Raw genomic sequence first — 23894 nt, 5'->3', positions numbered from 1 at the left:
ATCGGCTTCATATAGTATAGTTCACATATCAAAATTGAATATCAATCTTATTAAATGATTTTCCTAACGTCTAATCAATTTGTGATACTTTATGTGTAGATGTTACTAGGATCATTTTATTATCGCGCTTATTCCTCAACGGTTACCAAAATAGCCTGCCGAGCTTGTTCTTTCAAAACAAATCGATAAAATCGAGTAAAGTAAGACATCGTGCTAATCTCTTCAGATTTATATCGCGAAGGAAATTTCGTAAAATGTTTGTTAGAGTCAATCTATAATAGAGATAATAAGCTTTAAGTTGTGAAAAATTAATTATAGTCGATTATTCTTTCTATTCAGCATACAACATTTCAACAATATTGCAGCAACATTTGACTCACATTTGACTGTAATTGGTCAATTTCTTAAGGCTTAAAGCTTACTATATATATTGTAGATAACGTATTACGCAATTTCGCAAGATCGAACGTTTTACAATAAAGAAAGGAAAATCACATCTCTGATACAATGTTGCAAATTCTGGCGTAAAATTCTCCGTTTTTTAAGACAGCAAAGAGCTAAGCACTGAGGATCCGACGCGTTGCAAAAAAATCTTCCATCCGTGTCATAAACGCACACATGAAACGGAAAATCACGTTGTTTCAAAAAAATATTGTATAATAAGAAAAAAATGTCTTGACGATGTGTACTGAGAAAAAAGTTGTTAATTTGACTAAATTTTGAACTTAACTAAATTTTTTCAGTAGTTCAAGTATTTTATGTATAAGTGAACTTTTTAATTCACCAATTGATCAATCGCATTATGCATAATGCAACTTTATTGTGTAAAAACTGCATTTGCACATATTGCAATTGATCAATTGATAAATTAAAAATTTGCTTTGTTCAACTCTAAATCGCTCTAGTGGGATATTATAATACTCCATATACTATTTAACTTTAAATACTTCTTTATTTCATTAGAGCGGTTAAGGGTTAAATTAACTCTATAAATACTTGAACTGAAGGAATTTAATCAAGTTGGAAAATTGCATGTAATTTAATTTAAATATATAAATATAAATACGTAAACGCTGAAGAAATTTAATTGGGGTGAAAAATTTAGTCAAGTTAACAATGTTTTTTTAGTGTCGTCTGTTTGATACAGCACTCGAACAGCTTGAATTAGCTTCATTTCTATGATCTAATATTAAGAATAACGTTACACCTGTTGCTTCTTCCAAGGATGGACAGAAATGGACTATTTACCTTGTAAATTTATCTTGTATTGAATCCGATTACATCAGAAATATTCGCAAAATCGCTTAACTATCGATATAATCGATCGAGCGAATTTTTACTGGACATAGAAAATGCGACACTTGGAGCAACGAAATAATTGATAAGAAAGTAAAAAGAGGAAGAAAGCAAATTATATAATAATCTATAATATTTGCCGTTTCTTATTCGACGTGAAACAATAAATAAGATAACGTTTTTGTTAGCAGGCATAAGATACGTGAGAGGGAACATGTAGCTCGGTACACTTATGTATTTGAACGCGACAAAGATGCAGTAAGAAGCAAAAGTGGCTTCTATTTCTGACTACGACAATTATAATTTTGATTGTTTTATTACCGTTCTTTTATTACTGTTTCGTAATTTGATATTACAAATTTTGTTGTTACACGTTTTGAGATTACGATAACTGTTGTAATGAAACGATAACAATTTTCAATTGTAACTGAAATTTCATGCAAATCGTGCATATGACACGTTTCCACTGGTGATTACGCTAAAAGGTTTTTTTAAATTATGAGATGGTACAAATGTTTCATATGGCACAGAATGCGACATAACAGTTTTTCAGCAATATTGCAGTAACATTTTAACAATATTGTACAAACGTTACAAAATTGCTGCAACATTTCAAGTTGCTGTTAATAGTTTAACAATATAACAGAAACAGTGGCAAAGTTCCTATAACATCGCTGGAATATTCTGTAATAACAAAAATTTTCACCAGGATATATGGGTTAAACTGAGTGAGATTAATGATCTTCTAATTAAAGATGCCAGTTCAAGTGAGCATAAGAATTCTCTTTTGAGGAAAACTAGAAAATTGAGTAGTCGAAGCAGGTTTGATTTTTTTTTTAACAGTGTAATCCGTTATTGTATTCTGCTAAAGAATTCTATTTCATCTCTGCTGACATTCCAACGATAAAATTTGTGGCAGACAAAAAATCTGCCTTTGACGGATTTTTGACCGTCTGAGTACAGTATAAAGTAACTCGCAATCATTGCGTATAGAAGTATTAAGGCCACGTTCATCCTTTGTGCAAATCGGAAGCAAAACTTCTCGTGAAAATAATGTAGAAACATTGATTCACAAAGGCTATTTGAAAAGTTTCCGATCTTTTTAAGAAAAACACATATTTTGAAGCTAAACAAAATTTATTTTTTAACGTAGTCTTTATGCAACTCGATACATTTGGTCCAACGTTTCTCCCATACTTTTAAACCGTCAGAAAAAAATTGATTGTCTAAACTTGAAAAATATTGGTTTATAGCGTTTTCCACCTCAGCTTTTGACTTATATTTTTTCCCCCCGAGAAATTTTTTCAAATTTGGAAACAGGAAAAAATCGATGGGAGCTAGATCTGGCAAATAGGGTGGGTGCGGAAGCAATTCAAACTTTAATTCGTTCAATTTTGACATTGCGACTATGGACGTGTGAACCCGAGCGTTATCCCGGTGAAACAGGATTTTTTTCTTGGCCAAATGCGGACGTTTTTTCTTAATTATGGCCTTCAATTTATCCAGCAATGCAGCGTAGTACTCTCCGTTGATTGTTTTACTTTTTGCAAGGTAATCGATAAAAATTATTCCACGGCTATCCCAAAAAACTGTCGCCATCACTTTTTCTCCAGAGAGAACGACTTTTGCCTTCTTCGGAGTTGGTTTCTCCACCGCAATCCACTGCTTTGACTGTTGTTTGGTCTCAGGCGTATGGTAGTGTACCCAGTTTCATCGACAGTTATCATTCGCCGCATAAATTCCGCTGGATTTTTTTGATTTGTAAGATACATGCGCTTTTCGTCGATCGTCAACAAGCGCGGCACCCAACGCGCGGATAATTTTCTTATATCCAATTCTTGATGTAAAATTTTGTGCACCCGTTCAGATATTCCACAAGCCTTAGCAATGCTCTTAACAGCCAATCGACGATCTTCCATCACAATTTGATGCACTAAATCGACCATTTCGTCAGTTGTAGCGATTTTCGGGCGTCCAAAACGTTCCTCGTATAAAATGCTCGTACGACCACGTTTGTATTCGGCTACCTAATATTTGACCGTTGTAAATGAAGGGGAGACTTCTTCGTATATAGAGTCTAACTCATTTTTTATTTCCTGAGTCTTTTTCCCTTTCAAATGAAGAAATTTTATCACTGCGCGATACTCAATTTTCTCCATTGTTGACAGACAATGTTAGCTGACAACTTTGAAAGATTGCCATAGGGAAAGTAATGATCAGAATGACTTCAAATTTTTACATATGTCAAGATCATTTATCGGACGGCGAAAGAAATTTTTCTCTACAGTTACTTTATGTCGATGAGGCTGGAAACTTTTCAAATGGCCCACGTAAATAAAAATAAACATTCTCTTAATTTCAATTATTTTATTTAGTCGAAATATTAAAAATTGAAGCATTATTGTACATGTAATATAAAAAGCAAAGTAATTTAATGTATGAGGATTTTGAATTTAAAGTCTGAGTAACGTTCGTCTTTAAATCTTTCACTTACAGACGCAAACTGTTCTACAATTAGCATTACGCGAAAAGTGAAAACACCATTGGGAAGAATTATTACAATAACGACTTAGTATTTCTCTGTAGATAAAACTCGACATTGCCACGTCGTCTAAAAATAATTTTAAAAGCTACAATCACATTATAATCTCTGTTAGACACACACACACACACACACACACACACACACACACACACACACACAAACACACACACACACACGCACGCACACACGCACACACACACACACACACACACACACACATACACACACACATACACACGTGCTCGATGCAAACAAAAAGTTTGCGCACTGAATTTTTTTCTACCGATATGATAATATCGTAGACTTTTATGATGCTTTGACATCTAGGTGGAAGCTTTATGAGTCATCAGCGCAAATTTAGTTACAATCGAGTGCATACGTATTTTTCTGTGCTAGTTTTGTAAACGCAGTCTTTTACACGGTCGAAATAAAGCGATATATTTTAACCGAACCAAGAATCAACAAATGTTTCAAATTTCTTGTAAAACTCGATAAAAGCGGGAAATTCTTTAATAAAAAGTTAGAGTGAAAATGGAAGTAGGTTAGCGAACCTCACAGCAAAAAAGCGCGCAAGAGTCGTTCAAAAATCAATTATGCTTATTTTTTTTTTATTCGAAGAGTAGTCCACAAATTTCTTACATAAGGTCAAATAGTTAATATCGTATTTTATGTGAAAATCTTGAAACGTCTACATGAACGTGTGCGATATGCACAATCTGAATTGTGGAAAAGAACTGAACCCTGCATCATGACAAAATGCGTCTTCGCATGTTTATTGTGTGTGATTTTTAGTCCAAAATGACATGATTACCTTGATCAGAACCCAAAATGGATCTCACAATCAATGTACGCATATATCGTACTGAAGAGAGTGAGATTAGAGAAGCTGCTTGTTGAGCTTAGTTGACTATTCATTTGATTTTCATTAGGAGAAATATTACGTAAACGTTACATACAACACAATTTCGCAAGATGTTATAATTTCTCAAGTAAGTTTGTAATTTTCAGATTGTTCACCATTTTTGTATTTTTTTTCCAAAAACATTCAATTTTAGGTGCAATTATTAACACAAAAAATAAATTTAATTGAATAATTTATTTAAATATTATTAATATAATCAATAAGTCTAAGAAAAGAACAGTTTTATATAAATTTTTTCGTAATTAGCTTGAAATGGCGGATCAACAAAAAATTGTCTAATCGGCGTTTGAACTTCCCTATAGTATAGAATATAATATATTTTAGCAATGTTGCTGAAATATTCTATGCTGTATTCAGTGCTCTACTTGAGGTCTAGCGAAATGTGGATCACAGCGTCACGCGAATTTTATATCGGTTATACGATTTCTTTAGAAATAAAATTTAACGACATATTAATGAGATCTAGTCACAAGATTGTGGCGGAAAATCGTCGATATGCGTAATATATGACCTATATAGCACTGAAAGATAGCAAAAATATTTCATTGCAACATTATAAAAATGTTGCAAAATGTTACTGCAATATTGCTGCATATATTGCAACAATGGTAAAACGTTCGCCTTTAGAAATACTGTAATGCAATATTACAGCAATATAATGTCTTGGTATTTCTAATATTTCAGGTACCATTATATTAACACATTTTGGCACATACATATAACTTCCTGAAATATCATATGTTCCTATGAAATAATTTTTACACGGGAGAATCGAAAAATTTAATGTCAAAGTACATTTATTCATTTTTGTTTTTAAATTCAATTTTGGAGATTTGCTTCTTTAAGAAATCGTTTTATTCGAATGTAGATGACCTCATAATGCTACGTCTTTTATATGTATCTTGTGTGGTTTTTTTTTAATTATAAGAAATAGAACTCCGTTTATATTGTGCTGATCGCGGGTGAAGCAAAACAAAATATTATTTTTTATAATATTTTAAAATATTGCTGCGACATTGCTAAAGTAAAATATTACAAAATAAGTCTTTGCAATGTTTTAACAACATTGCACTGTAATATGTAAGCTTCTGTGTTGTATGAAGATGTATTGGGTATCATAAGTAGACGTCCTTTGAAAAAACCTTTTTATCACTTGTAGAAACGTTTGAAACGAATTCAGTCTATATGAAAAAATTTAATATTAATTTTTCTTATTTTAAATTTATTGCTCATAAGATACTTCTTCTTCTTTGACACTCGGAAAAGAAGAGTTGTTAATTTAATTAAACTTTGCAGCTTGCTTATATTTCTTTAGTTTAAATATATTTATGTATTTAAGTTAAATATATAAATATTTAAACTGAAGAAATTTAATCATGTGGAAAAATTTAGCCAACAACTTTTTTCTCAGTGTAAATTTTTCAACTTTGATCCATTCTGAGTTTTCGACAAACTTAGTAAACGTATCTTTAGACGCATTGTGTGTTCGTATGATAATGGGAAGATATCCATGAGAACAACTAGATCACGTGAGAAGAAAATAAACGTTAACGTTTAATTCGAATTATAAGAGAGAGAAAAAAGAAGAAAAAAAGAAAAAAACTATAAACGTGTTAGGATTTTTCGACCAGCACTTTTAGGTGCTGCCATGTCTTCCATTATTTGTATATTAATAATAAAATCGATAATAACGTATTATAATAAAACTATATCTTCACGCCTACAAATACAGAGACATACACACACACACACACACACACACACACACACACACAAATTACATACACCGAAAGATAATTACGAACTTATCTAACATTGTCTACGAATAAGGATACGATGTAATATTACAAAAGAAAAAAGAGATGGTATGAACACAAGAGAAGGTATGATATTTTTCACAGGCGATTTTTAAGATGAGGATCGTGTTTATCATTTGTTATAAGTTCTAACGAGGTATTGTATCTCGTCTCATATTTTAACGAACATTGCTAAAATATAGTTTGTATGTACGAAGGTGCAAGTATGGGAAAAAGAAAGCCCGTTCGCACGAGCGTGCGATTAAAATAACGCTTGAAATGTATTTGCCGCTTCTAATTTGCAAAACAAAAATTCGAGAACACCGAGATTCATGTTCGAATTTTCTACAGATTTATGATTGCGCGCGACAAAATGTACCTCGAAATCATCGCATCTTCTCTACAAGCATTTGACATTACGAAAAATATCCGGTAAACAGCAACTAACTGTAACATCAATGTGTGTAATGTTACTGTTAATTAATGTTTACTGAATAGGGCTGACAAAGCAATTACTCTATAAATGAACTCTATAAATAAACGATAAATTTTAACATTTCTCACATTTAATTTGAATATATGTAATCTTAACGAAAATTTTCCTTAGAATTTTTCGCATAATTTTTCAGAATTTCTATGTAAATTTTATAACATTTTGGAAAAATTCTCAGATTTTTTAATATGAATTGGAACATTTTTTTTAGAAATGCTAATAAATCTCTTCGAAAATTTTTTGTACACATAAATTTTGAAATACTATTTGTAAGATTATTCATTCTATAATTTTTAAAGAAAATTTATGAAACTTAAAAATTTATCTGAAAAACTGAAATAATATTTTTAATTTATACAAATTTAAAATATGAAAAAATCTCGAAAATCTCAATATGAGATGTGAGAATTTTTTAACTAAGGAAATTTGACAGAAATGTAATTTGCAATTTGATTAGAGGGGAAAAGAAGAAAGACTTGACACATGTACGACACTTTTTCATTGCATTTGTATTATACAAATTTTTAATTGAATGTTAAATTTATCAAGTGATGTATTAGAAGATGATACTAGTGCGATGATTTCGAGCGACCTGTATACAAAACAGTGTTGGGCATTAGCAATTAATTATTAATTAAAATAATTGAAAAAAAATTTTAAAATATATAATTGTAATTAGTATAATCAGTGACATTAATTGTTAAATGTAATCATATAATTCATTGATTAAGTTTTGGTTAACTAAAGCAATTAAAAATTAATTATTTGCATAATTGTGATTGACATAATCGATTATTGAAATAAATTAAACATCGTTAATTAAAAAAAAATTATTAATTATTGATTGTTATAATTTAATTTTAAAAATTATATTTGAAAATTACAAACTTAAGGAATGTGTTTGTCATATATCAAAAAGGTATTTTCAAATCAATATTGATAAATTATTTTATTTAATATATTAATCAATACTATATTAATGCTATAAATCAGTGTCAATGTATTAAAACTAACAATAATTAACAATTAATTTTTTAATCAGCAGTTCATTATTTTCAATCAATCGATTGAAGTAATAACAGATAGCAAACTTGCAGAGCAGATTTTGAACAAAATATGCTACCAATTTTTTATAGCAAAAAGGAAACAAAGTTTGAAATTATTATGTCAACAAACTGCCGTTAAAAATAAAACAAAGCTTGTTGGCAAATTATGTTAGCAAATTGTCTATGCTAGCAGGTCAAGCAGAATTTGTATGCTCGTTTTCTGCTATCAGTTCGCTCTGTTTCTGCCATCAATATGCTGACATGTCATGTCAGCAGACTTTGTCAACATATCCAGAGCTTAATGCGGACATAAATGATTATGGTTCTGTTATCAAATCTGAACGAATTTGTTGCCAATTCGCGCAATTTGTTATTGGGGAATCACAATTACATGCAACAATTTAAAGATTAAAAATTAAAAGCTGCTCAAAATTCAAACCAATTGAAACAAAGAACATATAAGACTCACTGAATGTATATACATGCTAATATTATTTATAAACAAACAATGAAATGCAAACGTTTTGACCCCATTATTGGATCATTTTCAGTGTCGAGTTAAAAATTATGCTTAAAGTATTATAAATTAATAAAAATTGAAATGGAATTAAAATTGAATAGAATGAGATAAAATTAAAACCTTATTTTCGATACATGATTCGTTTAGTCAAATATCAATGATTCTTTTAAATCAATAGCTTCATAGCAGATGATGTCAAAATCTTACACATTATCAGAATTTAATCTTAACTTTTATACCAGAATGTCTAAAATCCATCCATTGTTATGTCTTATAGAGAGAGATCAGATTATTTATATTTAATGAAAATGTTGTCAAATATAGAAATTGGAAAAAAGAAAAGAGTTTATCAAAATCTATAAAAATTACGAACTAAGTTAAAACTATTAGGAGATAAACAAACATTGTGTACACGTCTGATGGAAATGGAGTTATATATACTTCAGTAAAATTTGTTTAACATTGAAAGTAGAAAGAGTAACAAAAGGAACATTCTGATGAGGAATGAATTTTTTTAAAATAATGAGGCAGTAATCAATAGGTTTAATGTCATGTTTGTTCTTACTGGATTTTGATACCAATCAACGGGTCTTTCTTAATCTAGTCTGACCATTCTTTTATACGAAAAATGAGTAAGTGTTTTTCTTGTGAACTGAAGATCGCACTCTCGTTCGAGATAGGCAACGTATTTATTATTTATAAATAATATTAACAAGATTTATATATTCTTTATTTCGATTGTCTATCACAATTTATTTTAGTTAGTTCATTTTTACGATTTAAAATTTAATCGATTAATGCCTAAGATTTATTTCAAGGTAACTGAAAAATTTTAATCATTTATTACAATCAGGAACTAAGTTTTTAAACGTAATTATTAATGGATTAAATTTTGCCCAACACTGATACAAAGAAATTTAGGCGTATATACAGGGAAATAGCAAGTTATACAATTATAATAATTAGCATTACTTTTAGTCACAGTGTAAAGCGTTTTGTACACGCAAAGTATTTGTAAGAGAGTAGTGAAGAAAATTATTGCAAGCTGGTGATTTCAAGAGTTTTTGTAAGCGATGAATTAATTTCTCTACTTTGATTGCTTTCCGTTTATCGGGGACAGCGTAACATAATAGTAGGTATACATAGGAGAAAACTATGAAATAGTTTTTGGGATATTTGAAATTGCGGAACAAAGAAGAAAACTGGATGCGCAAACTATCGATCCAGCGTACGCGTGCATACATTATAGTTCTATTAACAACTTACGGATCTTCATTTTGTACAATATATATTTAATCTATAGGTGAAAGAGAATGAAAGCGCGATAAAAAAGAATATCTATTAAAAAAATAATGAAATTCGTGTTATGGTTGGCGGTAAGGACGAACACTTCCGCGATATATATTATATGATCATATATTGTACGTTACATCATAACGCGCTTTAACAGTTTGAAAAAAAGGAAACTTGTCAAATGAAACCCTTTTACTTGATGTATTTATCGAACGTAAATACAATGACGTCTATAATATATTGCAATAAAAAGGACTAAAATCATTCATGAGACTAGTTATTTTATTATGTAAAATGAAGAAAGAAGGCGAGAGATGGATTAAAATATAGTACATGTTTAAATATATATATTTATTTTTTGCAGAATTGAGTAAGAGTAGAATGTATAGGCCGGTTCAAACCCAGGGATCTCAGGGGGGTGCAGGGAAGGGGGGGAATATTTCGGGTCGCGCGGGGGGACCTAACCGGCGATAAGGTCCCGCAGGTGGACCAAACCGGGTGGAGGAGGGGGAGGGGGGCTTAAAACGGGGTCACACGTGTAAACCTAACCGGTAGTTCTGCGTAATCAATGTTTATATAAACAGTGATAACGATTCGAGGACCATGTTCTTGGCCGATGTTTAAATAAATTTGACACCTTTGAAATGTGTCGCGTGGAGGAAACTGGCCATTTAATGTAAACATGGACCATGTACTTGGCACTCTGTTTACATAAACATAATAAATTACACCGCGAGGAGGTGGGTATGACAGTACTTTGAAATCGGAAATGGTTCTGCGTAATCAATGTTTATATAAACAGAGATAACGATTCGAGGACCATGTTCTTAACCGACACCTTTGAAATGTACCGCGTGGAGGCAACTGACCATTTAATGTAAACATGGACCATGTACTTGTCACTCTGTTTACATAAACATAATAAATCACACCGCGAGGAGATGTGTATGACTGTATTTTGAAATCGGAAATGTCTGTCATCACGAGGGGGATAAGCGATACGATGGCGAATATTTTGTGGGGTGTGCGCGGCTATTTCCGCGGGGCCCGCCGCCGCTGCCGCCGCCGCACGCTGCCGCCCGCTGGCGCTCAATTTTCTCGTACATGGTCAAGTGTGTGCTTGCGTGTTTAGTCTCCCCCACCTCGCCACGCTTGTTTCTTTCGCGCGCCTCCTTAATGTCTACTATCTCGCATATTATTTACTAAGAAAATAGGAAACAATGGATAAGGATAGATTTTCAAATACATTTTAAAGAGTTTTTTAAAATCCTTTTTTATTGTTCATGTAATGCTTCGTTCACAATAGTATCAATAGCGTAAGCTATTAATTCACACTCAATTTGCGAACTCTTATCGTAAAATTTGCGCAATAATTCTGTCGCGTCTGGTTTGTTCATGACAAAGTTTTGACGCAAAAATGTTACAAAATGTTTAAATTTCTCAGTCGCAGTTGCAATGCTTTGATGCAGCGTATAATACATGTGCTCGACACAATGTTCCAGGTTAAATATAAATAACATAGTTGCAGGTTTTAGGTAAATACAAGCATCGCGCAACGATAATTTAACAATATTTTCATCGCGCAGTTTCACGAGTTGCACGGTAAGGTCATGAATAGGTAACGATGGTGCTTCGGTTGACTGGACGAATCGCTCGAAATCCGCACGTTTATCTAACAGAGCTCTCCACGTTTTATAAGGTAGAACGATCCGGTTGCCGCGTGTATCGCCGAGCGATATCTCCACGGAGCAGGAAACAGATCCAACGTTGATCGCTACATCAATCCATTTGTAGGAAGTTGATGTTAGCGCAAACCTTCTACCCAAAATACGCGGCGTATACCGCGATTCCAAAGACGTGCTGAAAAAAAACGGAGAGATAAGTAAAACGTACAATAAATGTATAAAACGTAATTTAAATATAAAGATACTTACGATCTCTCGCACGCTTCAGTCTGGATTGGAACGTAATAATTTGCCATTGTTTATACCGAGAGAGAGAGATGCGTTGTCTCAGAACCGTTCAAACGAGCGACTGATTCAAAACTGATTATAAATTGCGACGTTTGTAGGAGGATTAAAGCTTCTGCAATTGTAAAAGAGTGGGGGATACTTTTCCCCTCTATCAAACAATTTCATCATCATCGTTATCGCTCGAACGTGTCACGACACGTTTTCGCGGTCTGGCAACGTTGTACATGAAACGTGAAACATGACGTACATGAAACGTGAAACATGACGTACATGAAACGTTACGTACATGAAACGTGAAACATGACGTACATGAAACATGACGTACATGAAACGTGAAACATGACATACATGAAACATGACGTACATGAAACGTGAAACATGACGTATGTACATGAAACGTAAAACATGACGTACATGAAACGTGAAACATGAAAAAACGTTAATCTAAACATGAAAAACGTTAAACTAAACGTGAAAAAAACATGAAATAACGTTAAACTAAACATGAAAAACGTTAAACTAAACGTGAGAAACATGAAAAAAAACGTTGGAGAAACGTAGATATACATGAAACGTGAAACATGACATACATGAAACATGACGTACATGAAACGTAAAACATGACATACATGAAACATGACGTACATGAAACGTGAAACATGAAAAAAAAACGTTAATCTAAACATGAAAAACGTTAAACTAAACGTGAAAAAACATGAAAAACGTTAAACTAAACGTGAAAAAACATGAAATAACGTTAAACTAAACATGAAAAACGTTAAACTAAACGTGAAAAAACATGAAAAACGTTAAACTAAACGTGAAAAAACATGAAAAACGTTAAACTAAACGTGAAAAAACATGAAATAACGTTAAACTAAACATGAAAAACGTTAAACTAAACGTGAGAAACATGAAACGTGAAACGTTACGTACATGAAACGTGAAACGTTACGTACATGAAACGTGAAACATGACGTACATGAAACGTGACGTACATGAAACGTCAAACATGACGTACATGAAACGTGAAATATGACATACATGAAACATGACGTACATGAAACGTAAAACATGACGTACATGAAACATGACGTACATGAAACGTGAAATATGAAAAAAACGTTAATCTAAACATGAAAAACGTTAAACTAAACGTGAAAAAAACATAAAATAACGTTAAACTAAACATGAAAAACGTTAAACTAAACGTGAGAAACATGAAAAAAACGTTGGAGAAACGTAGATGTAATGGAGGGGGGAAAAAAAAATGTATCTCGTATATTACATATGTTTATTTATGCAATTGTGTCCACCAATTGTAAAGTTTGAATACATTTTGTAAAGCACAATGTTTATTCGTACGGTGTTGCCCACATTGAAAAGTATTAGCATCATCTAGATTATTCAGATTATCCACGTCTTCGTAATCCACATCCAGGCTCTCGATGTATGCGTATTCTCGCCGACTGTCCAGAATCAATTCTCCCAGCCATTCTCGTTTCTCATGTCCTTTGACGTATACAATCTCCTTGTTGTCAGAATTTTCAGTACCCAATACTGCAGTTGTAATCACTTGTCTCGCTTTCCGGTACGGAACCACTCCGTCGGTGCCCCATCTTAGCCCATGATGCATGGCAGTGAGCCAGGAGGCGCAAGATCTTTCGGATTTCATCAGCCAATCCCATGGCTGGGGGCTGTCAAAGATATAATGCGCGAGAACGTTTCCCCCTCTAAGAGCAGCAAATTCTTTTACGACGAAACCTCTCAATCGTCCAAGGGGGAAACCTTGCAGATCCACGAACGCCGGCACGGACATGTCGCGGTCGAAACGAAGACTGTGGTCTACGTCGATGTATCGTATAATATATATATGCGTGGAATTAAGTGATTTTGCGCACAATGTTTGTCAACGGGTTGTACTGAATCACGCGATCGTGTATTATCAAGCAATAGGCACTAATATTTTCTGGTACGTTATCCTTTGTCTCAAATTCCAATCGCACGTCAACGGTTGCGCTCTTGATTGATTCAACTTGCCGACTACAATCTATTATTACGAAAGGACCGTGACGTATAAAATTTGCCACTGTGAGATTCGGCTCGAGATACTCGTATCCGAGATAAGTTTTGCAGAAACGTGCATACATGTCGTACAGAATAGCCCATCTATTTTTACTAATATCTAAATTCATATCTTCATAAGGATAACTATCAGAGTTCAAGTACAGTTTCACGTTGATTAAATTGCAATGGTCGAATCAGCTCGTGTCCTCGGACATGACGTTTTTTCGACCGGTTTGCAGATCAAAGATGATATATCGCGGCTTCTCGAGTTGAGTAGCGGTCTTGATAGCCCAGGAGTGCTTGGTCGTACGTTGCAAAAGCGGATACTCGTAAAGATCCCACGAGCGAAAAGCCATGCTGAGGTATCGTCCGCTCTCCAATGTGCGCAACATCGAAAGTTTATTTATTTCATTCAGTATTACGTGCGGCATTCGCCACTGAATCTTAAACAATTCTATCACAGGCTCTACCGTTGAATTGCCCTTTAGGCAATTGTTATCGTTGCGCGCTCGTATCAAGATCAATTCGTGACGAGCGTTGATCACTACTCGACGGTAATCCTCGCAGAATCCCAACAGCACGTAAAGCGGAATGCAAAAGTTGAAGTAGCCATCAGCGGTAATCAACTGTTCTTCCAAGCCAGCATTTCGCAAAATCACGCTTTTGTCGGATGACAGCGTTACATAGTTTTTGAGTGAGCTAGTTATACCCACGTTTCCATTACGATCAATCTCGACACCGTCGAGTTCATATCTTATCTCATCAAACATAATCGCAACACAATTATTTCCCAAAACCACGTCACCGCTGACCTCCTCAGGTTTCTTCTTTTTTGTCAGCCTCCTTTCGACATATAGAAAGCTCTCATACGGCAATGTATACAAATCCTGTTGCTGTATGGGTATTCTTATCTCGTCGCTGTGCCCGTACGTTGTGTTTACATACGGCGAATAAGCATGGGTCTCAATCTTGACAATTCGATCGTCAAAGATTGGCTCGTCTTCGATATTTAGAATATCAGTCATTTTTTCTTTTTTTAATCAAGATTGTCGTACCGCGAATCCCAGTGATTGTAAAAATTTAACGTTTGATACACTGAGCCTCTTTCGCTTCTCAGTTGATCGAGTCGGATTATCAATCGATGATGATGATGATGTCACCGGTCTTGTAAAGAATGCGTTATCTCTCTTTGCTCGCTCAGCTCCACTCAACACAAGCATCTCATGTGTCGCGTTATCGTTTTCGAACGTGCAACCTGACGGTAATTTCCTCCCCTCGAAAATCCAGCAATCGTCCGTTTTGATCGACAATGCGTATGGTAAGATCCGTAACGCTTCGTATGATCACTGGCAAGTAAATGACTGTTGCAGGCCTTTCACTGAGCTTATATCCTGAAGGCACGCTCGGAGAAAATTCATGAATCGTATGCACACGCGCACCGTTATTGTATGCACCTGCGGTGATACTACATTCGACGCGGATAATATTTACGTTCATAATATTAATTGACATGTCCGATTCGTGCCATCTACGTGGTTGCAGTATACGCTTCGAGAATCCCAGCAGCGATCCAATGCTGTTGGCTTTGTTAAAGTTTACTTTGTAAGCGCATTTAATTTCACATTTCATCGTGTTATGATTAGCTCGAATCACTATCGCTTCCTCGCTGTCATCATTGATCACGCCGATATCGCCGCGGACAACTAGCGTGTCACCGGCATCTGGCGCGTTGCGTCGTGGACGTTTCTGCGAGATTGCACGTTTCAAAAATTCGTTAATGGCCGGCAACTCGTACGATCCCTCGGGTATCGTAATCTCCACATCGTCTTTGCCGAAATAAAATTTATTGTTTGAGGCGTTCACGTTCGGTATCGTGTTGTAAGTCTCAAAAAGCGTTAAACCGAGTTCGTATTCGGCATCGGTCAAATCTATCGCCGGAGAGTAATTTGCAGCGAGAACGCTGCTCTTTCCGCTTAGCGTTAGCGTAAACGACATGATGGAAAAAGCGTTCAACGAATACTGAGACTCTTCGACACCTCATCGATCTTTTTAAAAGTCAACAGTTTGTAAAAATCTCAGGCACATTTGTCCGCAGAAATTTTGATTGTACGTCTGATAGGACGTTTGATTGTACTCTATCGTAACATTGCTTCCGAAATATCGCACCAACTCTCGAGGCGGTCGAAGATTGCCAAAGCTGTCGAAATACACAACGCGGTTGCCCCTCTTTGCGTAAGCCACCCAGTGCGTGCCAGGGCCCGTGGTATCGTCCAAATTAACGATACCGCTCTCGTTTCGACGTACGCCACTCGTCGGTAAAGCATTACGCATGTACACACCTCTAAAATACGGTATGCGCATACGTCTCGCCAGCTGGTTCAATTGCACGTCGGTGGTCACGCCCGCAGGCATTTTTATCGTCTTTTCGACGTTTTTTTTTCTCTTAGTTAATACGCCCTGTCCGCGTTTATACGGCCCGAGATAAATTCCTCGTCCGTATTTATAAGGTGTCAAGTATAGACCGCGACCTTGTTCCATCGCGCGATTGTGACGTTGCAGTTCTTCAAGTTGACGTCGCGCATCTTTGCGGGCGCTTACCGCTTTCGCTACATTTGCAGCTCCACCGATCAAAGATCCTAGAACGCCCAACATTGGCAGAATCGGTAACATGCCGCCTCGTTTTGCCGACGGAAGTACTCGTTTTTTTTTTCGTCGTCGTCGTTTTCCTCTTTCTCGTCTTTGCATTCATACCCATGCCGATCTTGGTCTTGGCCTTCATCGCTGCCCAGATGGCTGCAGCGGCGGCTCTCTCGCCCAAAGTCGAGTCTCTCGCGGTAATGCGTTTCCGTGCTGACGCTGCGAGTATATCGTCAGCAGCGTGTCTATCGACGAGTTCGTTACTCTTAGAATACGCAATATCGTGTTCGCGGCACGCTGCGTCCAATGGATTTACGCCCGTGTCGCCTCTGGCTAATCGTTTCTTCAGCCGAGTGCCCGGACCGCAAAACTGGTAACCGGGGATATGTAACTCGAAAGGAAGCGCGTTTATCGCTCGATTCAGCAAACTTCCGGTTTTGTTCGACGCTGACATTCGCTGCAATCTTTTATCCTCGGTGCAGGGCCGTCGATGTGCGTACGCTGCCAAGGTTGATTATAATGCTCGTCGCAGCGACGATAAGTTTGAACTACCGGGTCCACCTGTATATGTTTCGGAAGCCGTTCCCAAACGTGGTCGATGTAATTACCGTACACGCGTAACAGTACGACTTTAGGTATATATTGCAACTGCTCAGCGCTTAGGTCCAGAATATCGCTGGGATGTGACAGCGCGAGAAACATTTTTGATACTGAGCTACTCAAGATTTCACACATCTATAAATAGGTCCTCGACGCGTCACGCGAGTTTAGTGTGAAACATGAAATTCGTGCGGCAGTCGCTGACGATACGCGTCACAAACTGCGACGAGAAATTGCGAATGACGGGGGACAACGCGCAGTTGCGGAAACATGGTGAAATGCTGCCGAGTACCATCCGCGCAATAATTGCGGGACCATCTTCGTGCGGCAAGACTAATGTTCTGATAAGCCTGCTCGAGAGTCCGCATGGTGTACGTTTCGAGAATGTTTATATTTATTCCAAGTCGCTGCAGCAGCCTAAATATCAATATCTCGAAAATCTGTTGAAATCGATCGATGAAATCAGCTACTTTACGTTCTCCAATAATAGCGACGTTATTCCACCGAGCGAGGCGCTTCCAAATTCAATCTTCGTCTTCGACGATGTTGCGTGCGATAAGCAGGATGCGGTGAGAGAATACTTTTCAATGGGCCGCCACTCGAATGTTGACTGCTTTTATCTTTGTCAAACGTATGCGAGGATACCTAAACATCTGATACGCGATAACGCCAATCTCCTAATTCTGTTTAAACAGGATGGTACCAACCTCAAACACGTTTACAACGATCACGTAAACACCGACATGTCGTACGACGAATTTTGTGCTTTGTGCCGTGCTTGTTGGCAACAAAAGTACGGATTTCTAGTGATAGACAAGGACAGCGCGCTTAGTAACGGACGCTACAGAAAAGGATTTAACGAGTTCGCGGTACCGCAAAACGATTAGTCATTATCGATACGTCAATGTTGAACGTTAACATGGCGGAAAATAACAAAGATATACGCAAGCGTGAGCAACTCGCGAGGGAGATTGAAAAAACGAGCGATGCGATCCGCAAGAAACATCGCGCTTTAAAAACTGGCAGGATCGAGGAGGAAATTGCAATGGAGAGACGTTTCAAGCCCATCGTCGCACCTCTGAAACAGATTGTCGAGGAATCTCAGCCGATTAAAAGAAAAGAAGAAATCAAGGAAGAAAGAATAATTAAGAAAAGAGCGAGCGACGATGGTGCATCTTACGAATTGTCGAAAGCAACATCGAGCAAAAAGCAACGTTTTGAACAAGCGTACGACGCAATGGATTCACCAGCGATAACGTCAACACCGCGTACGATGATTGGTCCTGCAACATTAACTAACAAGGCTCTCGAGGACGTTTTCGAAACCACAGACGATTCGTTTGGAACGTCTGTTCAACATCAGATGCAAACGTTGGAAGGTCGAAAAACGTTGTCTGAGCATTTTGGCCCGCTCGGTCAAAAGTACATTGGAGATTTCTTTAGCGGTGGTGGAAAAGAGAAAATTATAGACACCGTGTATGGTGTTCGTCTCGACAAGGATGGAATGATGCTTGGTAATAAAAAGTTTGACATGGACATCAATGATAACATAATTATCGACGGCGTGCGATACGCTGGCACACCCGGTCTTTACGAGTTGATTTTTAAGAGACTCCCCGATGATTTTCTCTATAAGGAGGACGATTTGCAAAAGTACAAGAGCATATTGTTGACTACAAACGTACATAGAAAAAATTACACCGCGGAGAGTCGACTACGGGGCAACAAAGGATACAAGTATAAATACGTGATTGCGCCATTGATGTCAATCGAATCTACACCAAAGAGAAAGAATAAATCCGGAAAGGGATTACCTCGCGCTATGATACTAAACGATAATAAGATCGATTACGTGCACTGGGACGATCCCAACGAATTAGTAGATCGTCTACGATTGCTAGACGCTTCACATCGAGCGGGCAACGACGCTCACGGCAACGAGATGTTGTCCATCGTGGAAGAACTTCGTGAAGCTGGCATAATTATAAATTAAATCGTATACCCACGAAACGAGTCAGACGAGAGGTTGATTTTGTTTGAGAAGGACGTGCGATAGACGACAAAAATGAGCAGCAATGAACGTCGAAAAGACGGTTACGAACGTTTAACGAATGACTTTGAACGATTCTTAAATAAAAATCGGACGTTTCAAGAACGGTTGTCAGACAATTATCGATCGGCTCAGGATCGCTATGAAAAGACACACGAACGAGTGAAGGATGGTTATCGAATGGCCGTAGATCGAGTCAAAAATGAGTATGAAAAATTATCTAATCGACAGAAACCGGAAGACAAAGAAAAGTTATTAAAGGAAGACAGAAAATACTGATAAATGGAGAAAAAACGTTTTTTTAAACAAAAGTAGAGGAACTTTGCAATGCCGACATTATAAATTACATCGTGTAACCGCTAAACGAGGCAGTCGTAATGCAATTCGTTTACGCGCCGAAATATGAGTTCATCGAAGAAAACAATAAGCTCCGAGAGGCGAGGAATCGTCGAAGAATTACACGCGTCAGCTAGACGCAATTTTCCTAGAAGACGTGTTATAATCAAAGGATTCAACGATCTTTGGCAAGCTGATATCGTCGAGATGCGTCCCTATTCAAAGTACAATAGAGGTCATAATTACATACTTACCGTCATCGATGCGTTGAGTAAATACGCCTGGGCAGTACCGCTCAAGAGCAAGGCCGGGCGTGAGACGGCTGACGCAATCGCCAAGATAATTCGAGAGAGCGGAAGATGCCCGAAAAATTTACGAACGGATATGGGAAAGGAATTTTATAACACCGATGTGCAAAAAGTCTTGAAAAAGCATGACATTAATCATTATTCTACATATTCGGTTTTAAAAGCATCGATAATAGAGAGATGGAATCGCACACTTAAGAACGATATGTGGCGTATGTTTACACTTAACGGGTCGCACAAGTGGGTCAACGAGCTGCCGCGTCTGGTGTCGGATTACAACAACCGCAGGCATCGTACTATCGGCATGCGACCAGTCGACGTTAATTCGGAAGTTGCTGAAAAACTCCTGGGCACTGTATACTCTCACATAAAAATCATGGGACCCGCGAAATTCAAAGTAAACGATTCGGTGCGCGTGAGCAAGCACAAAACGACATTCTCTAAGGGGTACACCCCCAATTGGACCACCGAGGTGTTTAAGATCGTTAAAGTACAGCGCACTAATCCCGTAACTTATCTCCTGGAAGATTATCGCGGTAAACAAATAGCGGGTGCCTTCTATGAGTACGAGTTGCATCGCACGACTCATCCAAATGTATACCTGGTAGAGAAGATAATAAAGAAGAAAGGAAACAAGGTTTACGTCAAGTGGCTGGGATTCGATGATTCGCACAACTCATGGATAAATAAAAAAGATGTTATTTGATTTATTTCAATTAAATATGTATATATTTTATATCATATAAGCGTTTACAAAATATATAAAATGAATACAAACAATTTTTAGGTCTTTATTCTTCTTCTATCCTTATTAATACAAAATGTCATATAAAAATTTTTATTAAAAAACGTATATCTAAAATTTGAAAAAATATCAAAAATATCTTATTCATAAAACGTCAAATATATATTAAGCGTGTAACATATATGAAACAATACATAAGATGTATAAAATGAAGCATACAGAATATAAAACAAAGTATAAAGTATGAATAACGTACTTATATAAAATATTACTAGCATATTAATCGTGTAAGAAATACAAAAATATAATACTATAAAAGATTAAAATGCATAATATTTGTAAAAATGTGAGAACATCTTATGATTATAATTGTATCTGCCAATGTCCCCATGGTAATGTATTTGTTAATGATGATGGAACAAGGTATCTTTTATCATCATATGGCGAGAGCGCCACTTTGGATTCTGAAACTGTAAACACTTGATGCAGCTTCGAACGTATACACGATTGGCTACGAGTTATTTCTATTTCATCGTTCAAACATCGCATATAATCTTCAAAAGTAATAGTTCGCGCTACTACATTATTTTTCACACCTTTCGCTTTTTTGGTATCCTTTTTACCATCTACTTTGATCGCGTACATCTTTGCTCTAAGCCCTACAAATTCGGTCATGATCGCACCGTTGTTTTCATCTTTCATTAGACCGAGGACTTTTTTATTCGCGAGAGGCATACCGTACGGGTTGTCTGCGGGATAATCGCTTGTATCATATCTCGCTATATCACGTTTCATCGTTGAATAAATATCATCGCACTCGAGGAAATAAACAAGACTATCGGTATCTGAATATAACAATTTGCACTTGTCTTTATATAGCGGAAACATATATTCGTGATGAAATTCGTACAAGCAGATTTTTGATATGTCAAGTATACACATACCCACATAAATCGGCTTGTTAAACTTCACCTCGAGTTTACGCAGTTCGACGGCAACTAAATTTTCCGCAAAGACGCTGCGGCTGTGAAAATTTGGTTTAGCGATTATTGCCTCTGCACCGTAACGTCCTTCCCATTTTGTCAATAATTTTACGTCGACGTGATTACGTACGTTTTCCATAGTTTTTCCAAACACGGCGTTGTTCATCAATTTGTACAAATTCTTTTCGAAATCATTTTTTGCGCTCATTCTAAATTTTGTGTTCAATTCTATATAATCGCGAAGCCATGGAGATTGAGCAAACTGTAATACGCGATGAATTTTTGTTACGCTAAGCCCATTGCGCATGCATTGTTGCAAATAACGGTAATGTATCACATATCGCTTTTTATCGTACAACGTTGCGAGAAGTTTTTTCTGCCGTGATCCTGGCGGTTTATCGTGTGTAGGGCAGAAAGGTAAGTCAGTGTGTCGATCGTGCAGACATTGTGGATATGTGAGATCGACTTCTAGCACATACCCAGTGGGCGAATCCGAAGCGATCGCGTTCACGTCAAAATTGTCAACGTTTTCGATCCATTGAAACTCACCGTATGGTAATGGTTGACACATCGCAAAACCATACATATTGTTTATGTCAAAATACATTAGATAAGACGATGGTTTCGATGGATCGTAAGAACGCATGTACTTATTATTGGCTTTAGCATATCTACCGGAGCATTGACTCAAACCACCGCGTATACCGCGTTCTATAAATAAGATCATGTCTATATCGGTGAGCAACTCAAATCTTACGCGTGTTAGTTTCAACATTGCATCCCAAGTGTAGCCTGGCAATGTGTAATAATGCGCGGGATCAAGACCATAACTATTAATGCTACTTTCGCGGAAGTTTTGAAAAATATCAGCCAATAATAAGACATCGGTCTTGAGATATAGATCGCTGTATTCACCCAGGGTTTTGATTGAGAACCGCTGCCAAACTTTCTGAGCATGAGCATAATCTGTCTGTGATACTGTCTGCTTGGTAAGAGAACTATAAAATGATTCACGCGGTGGCAGTTGCGTTTCATACAGTTTGTCAACATTATCCACGTATTCGTATGGAAAGACACCTTTGCGTGTCAACAATTCAAAGTCTTCGTTTGATAACGAGGAAAATTCCGAATGAGAAATTTTTAATTTATCAAGACTTAAAAACGATGCCAATTTGTCAAGACTTGAACTTAAAAACTTGTACGAATCGATGAACCGTAGCCGTATACAATTTCGTGCATTTTTGAAAATTATGTCTTTATCACATGTATTTTCAACATATTTGGTAAAAGATATATATTTTTCTTTATTTATCGGTAGTAAATCGATTTTGCCTTCAAACGTGGTGGCAATTTCTTTTATGATGAAATGTGCATCGTAACCAGATAAATTATGAAATATGATCGGAATAACGTATGAATTTTTGTAATTTAAATTACAATCTGAATGAGCTGGACCACGGTAAGACCCTGTCAAATGGCAATGATCGCGCACACGTATACTATTCGGTGCGAACGGTTTTTCACATATATGACAATCTCTCGCGTTACTGTATGCCTCTTGCTGCTCTTTAGTTAATGATTCCATAGGAACATTGGCAGATATTCTAGCTTTCACGCTATGCGCCAGGTTTTCGAGTTCTTTCGCGAACCACATGACGCAATCGTTATCGCGACGAAAGTGATACTCTGACAACGCGTCGTCGTATGAGCACTTAACATAATATGCTATACTAAATACCTCGTGATGCTGATACGAGAAATTTGAAGTGTTCTCTGTTCCTGGGTCAATCTTCCGCAGTACGCACTCCAAATCTGAATATACAACAAAGGGTACACGCTCCTTGTTGTTGTAATTATCGAATTCAAGCCACTTGTTATCCTCGCTCGGTAGTAGAACGGCGCAGTCGTTTAATTGCTGACAATCCACTTTGTGTGACTGCAACTTTTCTTCAGAGCTGAAGTAATGCAGACAACTATAAAAAAATAGAAGACAATTTTTTAAAATTAAAGCGATTTTTATAAGTGAGAAATATTTTTTTAAACAGATTTTATTATTCTTACCGATCACAAATGTACTTTCTTCTTTTATTATTGTTCAGCTGTGAACTGACCAGTCGCGACAGGTTGTTTATACATGCAAAGTGGTCGAGGCTGTTCTCACGTTCATCTTCCAAGTACAGTAGATTGGCATGCTTCTCCTTCTTATCCTCGGTGAGCCTTATCGGGAAAACGCGTAGTTTCTTTTCTTTTCTGTCGAATTCGGTACCGTACACATTCACCGACA

This window comes from Solenopsis invicta, chromosome 15 (genome assembly GCF_016802725.1).
Source record: "Solenopsis invicta isolate M01_SB chromosome 15, UNIL_Sinv_3.0, whole genome shotgun sequence".
Taxonomy (NCBI): domain Eukaryota; kingdom Metazoa; phylum Arthropoda; class Insecta; order Hymenoptera; family Formicidae; genus Solenopsis; species Solenopsis invicta.
Note: the sequence above shows the minus strand (reverse complement) of the source record.